At 36.5% G+C, this 14,131-nt stretch overlaps 1 protein-coding gene across 3 annotated transcripts in view; it reads left to right on the forward strand.

The window, feature by feature from the left end:
- The window catches only part of LOC140171517 (uncharacterized), a 128,659-nt gene extending 115,970 nt beyond the window's left edge, over nucleotides 1-12,689 (forward strand). For 2 of the 3 annotated variants that reach the window (XM_072194783.1, XM_072194784.1), the window contains one exon: nucleotides 12,586-12,689. The gene's annotated coding sequence lies outside the window, so the exon portion shown is untranslated. Of the gene's footprint in view, nucleotides 1-4,423; nucleotides 4,476-12,585 lie in introns of all 3 variants that reach the window. The other variant, XR_011861613.1, reaches the window with a different exon arrangement.
- Nucleotides 12,690-14,131: the final 1,442 nt, after the last annotated feature.

The following is a 14,131-nucleotide window of genomic DNA, read 5'->3' on the forward strand; positions in this document are numbered from 1 at the left end:
AAGAGTCAAAGAATGAATATTTTATAGAAAGAGAAAAATGACAATATAGTCAACAGTGTGCTTATGAAGAGTTGAGTCTTCCACTTGTGGAAAGCCTAAATAGATCTTGGATTATTGGAGCCCAGTGTATGACATCTTCTAGTCACTATTTTTGGTGACTTATCATTGTTTTTCTGTTTGTTTCAATGCAACCATTATTTCGTCTTAACATGGCCATTCCATTCCCCCCCCCCAATTTAAAGCACACATTACATTAAAGCACCTTACATATTCATCTCACCCCACATCTGCACCTACGAGCAACTTCACCTGACATATTTCGTCAAAAACTATTCAAAAGTTCTTCATGACATTTCCAATAAGAAATTCACTTGGATTTTTTTTGTGTCATTGTTGCTGCCTGTCTACTACTCTGTCTTTTTGTAAGTGGAGAAATGTCACTTATAAAAAATGAATAGATTCACTTTATTAGCTCATGTATTTGTAATGATATAAGCTTGTGTGATCATGCCACATGGATCTGTCTATCTGTCTACGTTTTGAAATACTTTGTCTCGCATATGCTTTTGTGGATTTGATTTAACTTTGGAGACATGACCTTTGGGTATTGGATGCAGTGTCAAGGTCAGTATCAGTGGAGGTGATTTTATAAAACCTATAAAATTTTTGTGAGGAAAAATCTAAAGAATAACTTAACCAGGTTTATAAAGGTCAACAGAAGTCAGTAAAGGTGACTTTAAGTTAACCTGCTTTGGCTGAAACTTTTCAAAATGAAACGTGTATGGTTATATGAGAAACATATCAAAGGTCAACAAAGGTCATGTAAGGTTAAATAGAATTCACCTTTTCAGTAAATCCCATAAGCCTTTACGGGTAGACCTGAGATCTAGTCTTTTGATGCCATGCCGATGTTCAAATCGTTTAGCGAACAATGTTTTTGTTACTGCACATTTGAAAGCAGCAAAGTGCACAGTAACAATGTGCGCATCGGCGTGACAACATTAGAGGTATGTGCAAAGGCTTGTGGGATTTACAGAAAAGGTGAATAAAGTGAGAAAAAATTCACTTCAGCAGAAACACAGTCTCATTCTAACGGCACAGTTCAATAACCTTGATTAACAATCATAGCTCACAATTTGACCCAACACATTCAGGGGTTATTTTTATGAGTGTTCATACTTTCCAGTGATAAAGAACTGTGTCCTGCAGATAAGCAGGGCTGTCAACTTTTCGAAATTGCTTGGCGTGAGATCCCGGCATGAGATATTGTCGAACAGGGCCAGGGGCGTACTGGGATGGAAATCTTGTTTGCAGACTATAATTGTTGATTGTTGATGACCCTTGATTTTTTAAGCAGGTCCCTCAAGAATCTAAAAAAACCAAATGGGTAGGGGTTGCGTGGGAGGGGTTAGGGACCAAAGACGTGGATGAGGTTGCAGAGAAGGGTTTAGGGACAAAAAAATCTCAAAAAACATTTCGACGATGCGTGAGATTTCACTATCTTAGCGTGAGAGCACGAGAAAGTGTGAGACTCACACCAAATGCGTAAGAGTTGACAGCCCTGCAGATAAGCCTGTGTTAGATCATAGTGCATATTGAGCTAATGGAGAGGTTGCGATTATTTCTGCCTTGGTGCCTGGCTAACTCTTAAAAATAACCCTCCTGTGTTTTGATTTTGAATAGCGAGACTGAGTAGGAAGCATCAATGCGTAAAAAATCGCAACCAAATATTTAGAAAACCCTTATCACTGATGCTCTTTTTTTAACAATACTTATTGCACTATATTATCATGAAGAGCTTTTGAACAATATTTGGATATAATTATCATCTTCCTCTAAAACTACAATACACACAAATTTCACTCATGGCCATGCCTGCATCACTCGCATTGCACTCTTTAATACAATAATTATGAAAGTCATGCATATCATTTGCTAGTGCTTTTACAGTATGACTGTATCCTTGGAGGAAAGTCTTGCTTCGGTATTCTAGTCACGGGCTAGAAAATCGCCTTGGTGTATATGCTACTTATAGCGCTATATAATTGATTAATGAGTGCTGTATCGTTTATATGTACTGTATACCACAACTATTCGATAATGTTTGCGTATCCTGCATGTAAGCTAATAGGTGACGGGTATCACCGTTTCTTTCTTAAAGTGGTGGAGATAAATCTCTTGCAGGAGACTTTGAATTATTTTCCATTTAAAATATATAAAACATACAATTGACTGTGCAATTTATATTAGAAACTTTTTACAGGGAAGTCTTTACATTTGAAAAAGAATTGTTCTTATTCATCATAAAGATATATGGAAAATATCTTTCCTCTCTTAACTCCATTTTGTTCTTTTGATTTGAGGCTGTTTAAAATTGTCCTATTGGGGTTTCAACAAAACATTTAAAAAAAATAATGACACACATGCAGAGGTTTTCCTTTGGGGGGTAACCAGGGGTAGCACTATATGGGAGGGACCCATTGACTCTGTACTACGTAAGAAGTTAGATTTTAGCAGTCCAAAGACACAATTTAGCAACGACCCGCGGGCTCCCTACTTCAAGTTGGTGCTGTTTCAGATGTATGCCACAGGGTCTACTCTTGTGAGTACCCCCATTCCCTTCAACTGAGAGTGTTATACAATGCACAGCTACTATGTTGGTGATTCTAGAAGTATCTCTTTGGAAGATCTTGGGTCATTTTGGAAGGTCACAATCTGTTTCTTTCTCTTCTAACTTTGGGCTCATTTTCATAGCAATTGTCTTTCAGGCAGCATCATATTTTTTTTTTTTTTTTGTAGGTGGTAAAGGTCAATTTCAAGGGAGGGGAGAATCTGCAATTATATTCAAAGTGTGTCAATTTTTGCCCCATTTTCAGTGATTCTGATTGGGGGGAAAGTTCAAGAATCTTTTTGGGAAGGGGAGCACTGCTTGAAGATGATATATGAGGACTCTAATAAACTCCATAAACACTCGGTAACAGCATCACAGCCAATACAACACAATTGCGTTGTCTGTTATAGGCCCATAACTTTGACACGTCACATTGTTTTGTATTCTGCAGCGCTGAAACAAGCATGAACTGTTTAAATTGAATTGTTTATCACTGGTATAGAAATGTGACGGGATATGTAAAGGAAATACATCATCGGTAATTGAGCCTTTCAAACGTGCTGTTTGCCAGTAGCAAAACGAGACCTTCAGTCCCGTAAAAGCTACTTTTGTCGGCGTTGAAGACATGACTTGAATTTTGCGGTAATTTTTAGGTTGCAAGATATTTTTAGATCGGTTGGTTGAAGAGAATGTGATCTTGATACGTACGCCAAAAATATGCCTGCAGCCTTTCATAGCATAGAAATGTATTTCTTGTTTTGGTATCAAATGTAGAAGAAAACACTCATTTTCAAAATAGATACTCACATTTTTTGCGATATTAGATTTGTTGTTACTTGACTGCAGGTTAAATTCATGTTAGTGTTGATATTTTTCTTATGAGCAGAATTTGCGGAAAGAAATGCACTAATAATAAGAAACTAAACATGCATGAAATTTGTGTTTTATCATATTCTTGCGCAGATGTTATTAAATTTGTATTTTTGTGCAAAGTTAGTATGATTATCCATGGTAGGAATTTAAAAGGTAGAATTTAGGGGAAATTTTTAGGTTGTTTACATTTTGATTTTGTTTTGGTAGAAGGAATATCAAGATTATTGCAAGCAGGCCATATCTGTAATAGCTGCTTCGTAGATATTCGGCATTTTCCGCATTCTACAAATATACACATCTAACAATACTTCACCTGGCAGCTATTACAGATAGGGCCTTCTTGCACATACCCCCGGATATGAATTATATTTATCTACGAAGCACTATCAAAGGCTCAATTTTACACATATTCCTTTACACAATCAAGTAGTTGTGGTGAGTTGCATGCGGGATACAGTCAGGGTGCATTGTAAACAGGGCCGCAGCACACTTTACACTTATTTAATGATAACTAACTTGTATATAGTTTGAGAGGGACGCTATAGGTGTAGCATGTGGGCACAATATGAAGAGTTTAGGTGCAAAACATGATGTACACCATAGCTGTCTGGTGTTATCTCAATGTATTAATTAACACTATTAATACAAAATTACACAAGGCAGCTATTGGGGTGCAGAAATTGCATTTTGCATCTAAACTCTTTATATCACTGGAATGCTGAGCTGAAGTTGCAAATTCATCACTTTCACACAAATCCTGAAATCACCAAAGTTTATAATTATTATATAGGACGAAATGTATTAATAGGTATACATCATACTTTGTAGGAAGCGCACAGCTTGTCGGAAAACAATGTTTAACATTTTGTACTAACTAACCTCTCACACATGCTACCAATACTTGTACTACTACCACACCTAACCTACCAATATGAGCAGCAGGATAACCGCCGCCTATGAGGAGTACATACATCTACATGACGTTAGACAGGTATAGAGACCATATCGTCGGTAAAACTTGTCCTTTCAAAGTTTTTACATTCTCTTGTGTCATAAACCCCATGTTAATACCTTGTTTATCTATTATATCATACTGTGCATTACGTTATGTCAATCCGATTCAATCCAAATTCCTTCCTTTTTTCTCTCGTCAGTTCGATGCATGTTTTCATATATTTATGACTGAATATTTGATGATGGTATAGTTATCTGGTTTCGGTGGTGGATTTGTGTCGTGAAAAACGGCTGTCTTGATCATTCATTTATATGATGTTTCATGTTTTTCGCAATGTAAAGTTAATCATACAAAATAGTGAGGTGTATGACAAAGTTCAAGTTAAAAGTAATTGATTGGGGCTCACATAACAACGTTTTGACAGTATTTTTGTGGGACCTGAGAGCACATCAGACACACCAAATTGCATTCAGTCTGAATATCCTTCTGATATCAAATAAGTTTCATTTTTTTGAATTCGCGATATAATACACATTTTATGGCAAGATATTAAAAAATTATATTTTTTGACGTATAACATTTCTCCAAGTAAACTTTGTAAATCTAATGATATGTACGTAGCTGGGATGAAAAGCGCTCCATCATATGAATATTTTGAACTTTCTTATTGAAGATATAAAAAAATTTCCCAAAAGTTTACTTTGAGGACTGTTAAATATATAAATATAAAAAATATATAAAATATCAATTTTTAATAATTTGCCATAAAATTGTATTATATCGTGAATTTCAAACAAATATAATTATTTGAGGACAAAAGGACATTCCTCGTATTCAGAATGCAATTTGGTGTGTCTGATATGTGCTCTCAGGTCCCACAAAAGATACTGTGCAATGGTGAGTGACCGACCCCTTAAGTTACTATATTTATAAGTTGTTGACTGTCCATTTATTCAATTGCTGTATATGCATCAAGATTTGAAATATTGTTATATAATATACCATTGCATAATGTATTTTTAAAGGGCTCCATTTTTGTACTCACTGGTCATGGCTTTAAAGCATACTAACATAATTCAAACATGCATTTATATGAATAAAATCTGATGAAGCAAATGTGGACATCATCAATGTTGCAAAATTCCATCTTCAAAGCTTCGCAACTTTGAGAAAGACCAATAGGCCTATTAGCATAAGTTTGATCCATTTTTATTTTGAACAGAGAATAGGTTGCTTCTAAACCATTTTGAAGAGAGTTTTTTACCTAAATCATTTGAGGTTTTTTTACTTAATCAATTCCCTTATCAATAGCTTTAAAATGAAGTCAACAAATAAAGTGAACAGCTTTTTCCCCCTTACACGATTTTTGTCCTGGATCCAATGTCAATATTATCTAAAATCAGGTCTTACTGGCAGGATTGGTGGTTTACCCATATATCATTGAATGAGTGCAATGAATGTAACTGTATAAAGCTGCCTTATGCTAAAAGATTTTTTCTCTCTTTCACCACATTTGCCTGTATTTTCCATTCATTTTGGACATTTTGATTCACATTGTTTTACAGCTAAGACCATTTTTAGCCAGGCTTTTTTGAGGGATTTCCTGAGCAAAGGTTATTTTTAGTGGGGTGTGGGTTAGTGTGGCATGAACATGTTCCTTCACAGCAGAGGGGGCTTTTGTGAGTGTTAGCTTTTCTTCAATGGCCACATTTTCACATTGAATACTCGCAAAACTAGAACTTTATGAAGAGGGGCTGGGGTGCTTCAGATTAAAGATTGGTGTTCCTGTTGCATCACATATTTTCTAGCTCAGATGAGGGCCCATCACCCACAAATTCTTATTCCAAGTTTTGAGTTAAATTGCTCCAGCGGTTTGGATTCCAGAAGCAAAAATATGTATCACAGTGGCCCATAAATACAGGATTATGTATCACCAAAATACCACAGATATTTTCATATTACCTAAAGGAAACATACTTCAAACCTAAAATTTCACTGTATGAGAAAAATAAGAGCTTTTTACCTGATACCAAAAACTGCATTTTGAGGGGCAGAGGGAAGGATGAGGCTGTCATTTAGGTCACCTTTTAAGGACTATCAATATATCAATAATAGTCAATAAATCGACTATCCAATAATATCGATATCACTTAGTGAAGAAAATTTATATATCCAAGTTGCCAATAATGAAAAAACAGTATTGAAAAATCAGGAAAAATGACTGAAATTGGGCTCCATAAGTCACTGGAATGTGGCTGGTGCATTTGCAAGTCCAAATGGCATAACGCTCCATAAGTCACTGAAAGGTGGCTGGTGCATTTGTGAGTCCAAATGGCATGATGCATCCTGTTACATAGGTATGGGTTAATCTATGGATGAATGTCGAAGAAATGAGTAAAATTGGGAGCAACATGGATTTATCAACTTATTGAGTGGTCAATATAAAGATTTTTTTTAATCCTGACGGTCCCTTATCACCTAAAGGGGTCTTGAATGCAGCCATTGTAGTTACAGCCATCTGACACTCACACAATGATATACATAGTAAATGAACCAAGAAGTGATCAATATTGACACTAGAGGATTTCTTACACTCAGATGGTACCAAGAAATCCCATGCAGCATCCTAACACAAACAATTTGCCATGTCAAATGTAATAGTGTTTGCTCCTGGAACCAGGCTGCTGTGCTACTCATTAAATCTCTATCCTCTCAAGTGATAATGGAGTATGTGCTATGTTATATACAATCAGATACTGCATTTTACTGTAGGAGTATAGGCTGATTTAAGATCGGCAAATATCTGTCTCAGAAGTGAAACTCTGCTATAGTGTGTCTCGTCTCAAGTTGAGAGTAACACCATGTTGGATTTTGTGCAATGCTAGATTCCAATCGTGCGCTCTAACCTAATTCCGTGGGAATGTATACACATGCGTAGAAGGGCGATTTGTCCATACGCTTGCTACATAACCGTGTAAACACACTGATTTGAATCTGCCACTGCGAAATGCAATATGGTGTTACTGTCAATGTGCTATGAGACACACTATATGTTAGTATATTGCATATACCACATTTTGATTTCTGTAGCGGAGGGGGGGGGGTACTTAAAGGGGGGTACCATGTTGATGTATTTGGGGATGTGCTGCTCAAATTGGTTTGTTTTTTGCAACAAAACACTAGATATGGGGGGGTTCATACAAAATCCAAAAATTGGTCCATGTCTAATTTTTAACAATATTGCCCTAAAAATTTTTGCAGTTTTTTGAGTAAAAATGATGCTTACAAATAGGGTAGGGTTTTGAAATGTCCTGGGTAGCACACATAACAAATAATTCTGAAGTTCAAGAGCAGGCTGGTTTAGATAAACCTGCTTTAAAAAGCCAATTGAAAGTAAAAAGCATCTGCCTTAGAATTTATTTTCAGATACAGCATCTTTACTTTGGGAATATCTTCTGATTCATTTGTGCTCTCTCAAGAGTTTCTCAGTTGCTTCTTTAAATGTTATTTTCATTTCATGAATCATCATCATTGTTTCTTGACGTAACAGATCATTTGGTTGTTTTTCTCATGCAAATCGGCTATTCCAGTTGAAATCCTTACACCCCCATATCGAAGTCGTGACCTTAATCGTACACACAAGGAGTGCAAGTTTCAATTGGGATTATTTGGATGGGTGACTCCATCTGCAATCTACACCCCCTGCGTGGCAGATTAAAGTCATGTCTTCCATAGGGGGTGAATCGATTTGAACTGGAATAGCCCAATTTTAACTTGGCTTTACTCTTTCATTATGCATATTTCTTGTAACAAAAACTGTCTTTAAAAAAGCCAGTGCCATATGGATGAAGATCATTTGTTTTTAACGTACCAAATTTGTCTGGGCATGGTATTGTATGCATTCTTTACATTGAAAGGACTGTATTTCTTTTATTATTATACTAATTGGTACTTTCTGTAAATATGAATGCATATTAATATTTAAATGTTAATAAGTATTTTAACAAAATGCTGCATGTGCTACCTTTCAAAAGATTTGCTAAAACAAGAATGTAATAGCAAGACATGGTAATAAAAATATTCACCATTATTGTCCTTGGTCTGGGCTTTATATGCTAGCTATAGATTGATTCTCTAATGATATTTACCATAATAGCTATCCATGAAATTAATGATTTATACTTTGAAGTGCAGCAAATAGAAAACAAATCTTTTAAAGCATCACAACGATTTATAATCGTATCGAAAATACTTTTTATACTAACTGCACTAAAGATTTCATTTGTATAAAAATACTCAGCTTTACACTATTTGTTTTGTGTCACTATACTGGTGCTTCATGAGTAAGACCGAGCTACATTGTAGGTGAACTAAGGGCCAATTGTTTTCATTCTCCCCCCTGTGGAATACACAGGATATCCAGTATAGGTTTATGGATATTTCTGGCCCGGGAAATACACACTTGGAACGGATTCACAATAGTAATGTATTGGCATGAATATATGATGGCTGCCTCAAGTAAAGCAGCTGCCTTTAATGGCTGCCTTAAGTATACCAGTGTATATTTACTTGGTTCAATTCGTAATAGGCGAACATTATTCGGTTTTTGTTACTGCACGTGTCAATAAAGTCCCAACCAATATACGCCTGTGTAAATCAACAAAAAGCGCTTGCCTGACATGCATAATGCAAAGCGCACTTCAGAGTAAAAGGTCCTGCGACTTAATAGTGGGTACGTCATTCTATATATATCAATCCACAATGTTACGAGTCTCTTCAATTTGGAGTTAAAACAAAGTATGGTTGCATATTTTGTGTTCAGTTTACTGTAGCGGTAAAAATGTGGTATTATGATTAAATATAAAAAAATGAGTAGAAATTTAGTTTTAAATGCCAGCTTAAATTAACCCAAAAATTTCTTTATGTGGACCCTTCTGCTAACCCCAGTCCTAATTCTAACTGTAACCATTATTAAGCTCTAAACCATGAAAAACTATGAAACTATAAGAGTCGAAGTAGAGAGGCTCCTATTGTCTGAGATTGGTTATATTTGCAACATTTTTGCAGGTTTGGAGAGGCGATTCCACCGCTGTAGGGACCCATAAACCCATAAAAATTGTGTCCAAGTATTGTGCAAGTTGCAATATCACACATGGCAACCATTGTATTCTTTGTAGAGTGATATAATTTGCTGCAGTCACTGAACATTATAAAAAGAATTGAAATGTCAGGAGAAGTATTGAGCCGTTGGCTGTGTGCTAAAATAATGTAAGCACGATATCTAAGTCATGTCCTGTATAAAACAATTCAGGATTTGTGCCATTTTGTTTTGGAAAGAAAACAATGGAACAATTGTAAAGACTTTAAAGTTGCAAAGTTTGAAATTGCATGGTGTATAATCTTGAATTAAATGTTCAGAAGTGGCTATAAGGTTACTGATAAAATGAGCACAGAATTTAGTGATTGGATTATGGAAGAAAGTCATCAATGCTATTTTATTTTGGATGTTATTGCTGTAACAAAGTCAAATTTCAACTTTGAAAAAAAAATTGGAAATATAGGCTAATTATGCAACATATTTTAATATTTAGAATTCAAAATGTGTAAAGATATTAAAATATATCTAATAAATGAAGTATGTTACACTTCTACTCATTAACATAATTCCTTCCAAGTAGAAGAGATGCCACGTTGGTGGGTGAAAGTATAATATTGCATTATGAGTAACAATAGGTGACACACTTTGATATGAATTATAGTGCACTCTTGATTTTAATCATGATTTTATGTGATGCGATCAACCAGCAAAATCAGTCGGAACGCGACAATATTAAATTTTCAATTTTCTTATAGGATAGTGAAAAGCATTTAAAAAGTTAGAGTTTGCAGAAAGCCCCATTGCAATTGAACAACCAGTTCCAAAGATATGAGCAATTAAACAGTTTCCATAAACAAGAGGAAACAAAAGGAAATATTTCCTTTATTTGACTATATCTCAAAATCAATATTTCCAAGTTCCGACTGATTTTGCTTGATCGCATCACATATAGGAATATTTGAGTGAAAGGGATTTAATCAAATTAACTGCATGATTACAGTCTGTAATTGCCCGACTAAAATTTCAATTCGATCCAATCCATGCTTTTATAAACACCCATACAAAAAGATGTACCTATAAGGTACAAATTAAAGATCTTGTCTTGTTCCATATTTGCAATGATTCTTTGTAAAATTATTTCCCAAAGGATAAAAATATTAGAACTTATCTAGATAATCATCTTCTAAACTCTATTTTCAGGGAAATTGTATAATTTGTGCATTACTATTACTACAGCCTTCATGATTTTTCTTTCCAGTACAATGTGTACTAAGTGTGGTGTATTGATACAATCATATTATAGTCGAAAGGTTCACAATACATGATTTGTATTTTTTTTCATTACAGCCCAGCTCCCAGTTGAAGGTTGGCTATGTTGAAATTTGTTTCACTATGTAAAAAATTAAATACAGGTTGCTATGTCAAATATGAAATATGTTTGCCATGTTGAAAGTAACTCTTTGACCTTAACTCTTGCCCTAACTCTTGCCTTAACCCTAACTCTAACCCTAAACCTAACACTAACCCTAAACCTAACACTAACCCTAGTTAAACTTATTTCATATTTGACATAGCAAACCTTATGTTCGACATAGCGAAAAGTTTGCTGTAGAAAGTAACTCTGATCTTTAACTCTTGCTCTAACTCTTGCCCTAGCCCTAAACCTAACCCTAACCCTAGATTACCCTTATTTCATATTTGACATATAGTGAACCTTACTTTTGATATAGCAAACCTTCAACATATAGTGGGCATACACTGTTTATCTCCTGTGCTATGTATTCATTTGGGCATGTGTACATTATATGTATGGTAATCCAAGCATAATTTATTTAGTAATGTAATCTTACGCTTCAACTAGCTTTCGTTTATCATTAATGTGAAAGAACTCATGCTTTTAGAATGTACTAGAAGAAGTCATATGATTACAAATAATGCAACTGCTCCGTTGTAAATTTATAGTTATATAGATGTAATGCAATGCATATACCAATACTTATATAAACCCAAACCATATTTCCTGTTTGTGAAAAGCAGCATCATTCCTATATATGTGATATATCTTGTAATGCTTGGGATTGCTTGTTATTTAAATCATGGGTATGATGTAGATGACTTGTGCATGTTCCTTATAAATATATTATTAAGGCTGGTAACCCAAGTGAATTTAAGATAAATATTCTTGTTGCCAATTTTTAAAGTTTTAAATTACGAAAGAAATAATTTATTTGCGTAATGAAGTGTCTAATACCAAAGAGAGTGAGGTTGATCAAATTTATGATTTGTTGAAATTGGGCTATTCCGGTTGAAATCCATATATCGGCCCCCTATGGATGACATGACCTTAATCTCCCACACAGGGGGTGTAGACATTAAATGGAGTCATCCATTCAGGTAACCCCATTTGAAATTCACACTCCCTGTGTGGAAGATTAAGGCCATGTCTTCCATAGGGGGTGTATAAATTTCAACTGGAATATACCGTAATGTTTTCGTCTTCCAATTCATATATTGACTTGCAGCATCAGTCCCCAAATTTAATGAAGATTGCTAACATGACCTGCAGTACAAATTCTATGATAGTTGGGGGCATTTATTGTCTGGTTGTGGAAAAATGATATATTACTGGTCTATATTATGGTGGCTTGATTATAAGGCTGAACTGAAATTACTTTTGTCCACCCATATAATATCCGATTTTGATTATGTAATATCGGCCGATATCGGATCTGGTATTTTATTCAGGCATTCTCCAAAATTTCTCATTTTTGAAAATGTAGTTTGGCTCCTTTTGTTTTTTTCCGTCAGCTAATGAAGCAATGTGTATGTTTTGCAGATTTCCTTTTACAAATGAAGCGTACTGCTAACTGTCCAGCACATATTATTAAGCACAAGGTCCTATGCACACTCTTGACGGCACGCTATGGTTAACACTTAAGAAGAACCTTGCAAAAGATTATACTGTGTTGTGTTCTGTTATGCGAAATCTATACGCTTCAATATTTTGTGTGTGTTGTCTAATTAGTGTCTTTTATGCTCTCATTACAGGGACATCAATTCCAACAGCAGTTCACTTTCTACGAACTGGGCGACCAGCAAGAGCAGCAGCAGCAACCTGAAATGGAGCAGCAGCAGCAGCAACAACAACAACAACAGCAACAATTTACCGAACAGCCGAGTTTGCCACCGCCGAGTGAGGCTTCTCAACCCCAACAACATGAAGTAGAAGAGAGACAACACCATCAACAAAAACAACAAGAACAAATCCACAGGTATCCTCACCCTGAAGAAATTATGTACGGCATGGCTCACTCTGAATCCATGACGTCGTCAACGCTGTCGTTGGCGTCCGAGGAGACGAGATCATCGAGTAGATCTTTGACGTCTCCCACAAAGAGAATGGAAGTTGCTCCTAGCGATGATGCTGATGCTGATTTGGACTCACAAGAAGAGCAGCAAATGGAGCAGCAGCATGAAGAACTGCAACATAAAATCTCATCGGATGACATGTCTAGTGATAGCACTCAAAAGACGGAGCATTCCGATGAGATTGTTGAAAAACAGGAAAATGTACATTGTGATGAAGAGAAAGTAGACATTCCACCGTATCCGAGTAGACTTTCAAGTCCTAGCCAACCGCAATATCAGGTTAGTACTGCTGGTGCAAGTTCAAATCAACAGCAGTATGAAATTGAGGTGTCTGTTTCTAATACAAGCGTGCAGCAATGTCAACAACAACAGCATCAGCAGCAGACTGTTTCAAGTCCTAAGCAACATCATCAGCGGCAGACGGCTTCAAGTCCGAATAAACATCAGCGTCAGGCAGGTTCTCCAAAGAAAGAATCGAAACAGAGACTTGAAAAGCAATCAATGTACACTGAACCTAAGCAAGGATTAGGCAAGAAAAAGAAACAGAAAAGCAAATCGCGTCTTGTGGCGCCGTCATCTGTCAGTTCCAAAGTACTTTCTCAGGATAGACTGGGAAAGGAGAAAGAAAGTAGCGAAAATTCGCAAAAGTTGTGGTGGTGGCGGTAGTAGCCCGACAAGAGGTGCACTAAAGAAACAGACCCCTGTTACTGAAATAGAGACTGCTGCAACAACGTCATGGGAACTTGCGGATGTTCCAAGCAGGACAAAGTATAAATCTATGACTCACCCGGCGACCACAGCTCATAAATCAAACTTGCCTATGTCCGGAGGAACTAGGAGCAGTATTCAGCCACCGACTGCTTACAGTTCATACCAGCAAAAGTCTGGTTTACGCGCACCTTCTCAGAGGGTAAATCAAATGCCGAGCCCGTTACAGTCGGCGCATAAAAGTCCATCTCACCAACCCGATTCGCGATCATCATCGTCGTGTTCGGGATCCAACGAACGATTATCGGACGTATCATCGCCCATCTCACCAAAACGTTCGTCTCCGCAGCATACCTCATTACGCACCACGCTCTCGCAGCCGGTACCACAGAGTAAATTCAGGAGCGGGTTACCGTCTCCAAAACGGGCTCGCCAGATCCCCATGGGGGTTACTCAGATGCAGTCGCAAATGGCTGCAGCGTCGTCTAATCAGAACAAATCGCCAAAGAGATCGTCC

Source organism: Amphiura filiformis, chromosome 15 (assembly GCF_039555335.1).
Source record: "Amphiura filiformis chromosome 15, Afil_fr2py, whole genome shotgun sequence".
Taxonomy (NCBI): Eukaryota; Metazoa; Echinodermata; class Ophiuroidea; order Amphilepidida; family Amphiuridae; genus Amphiura; species Amphiura filiformis.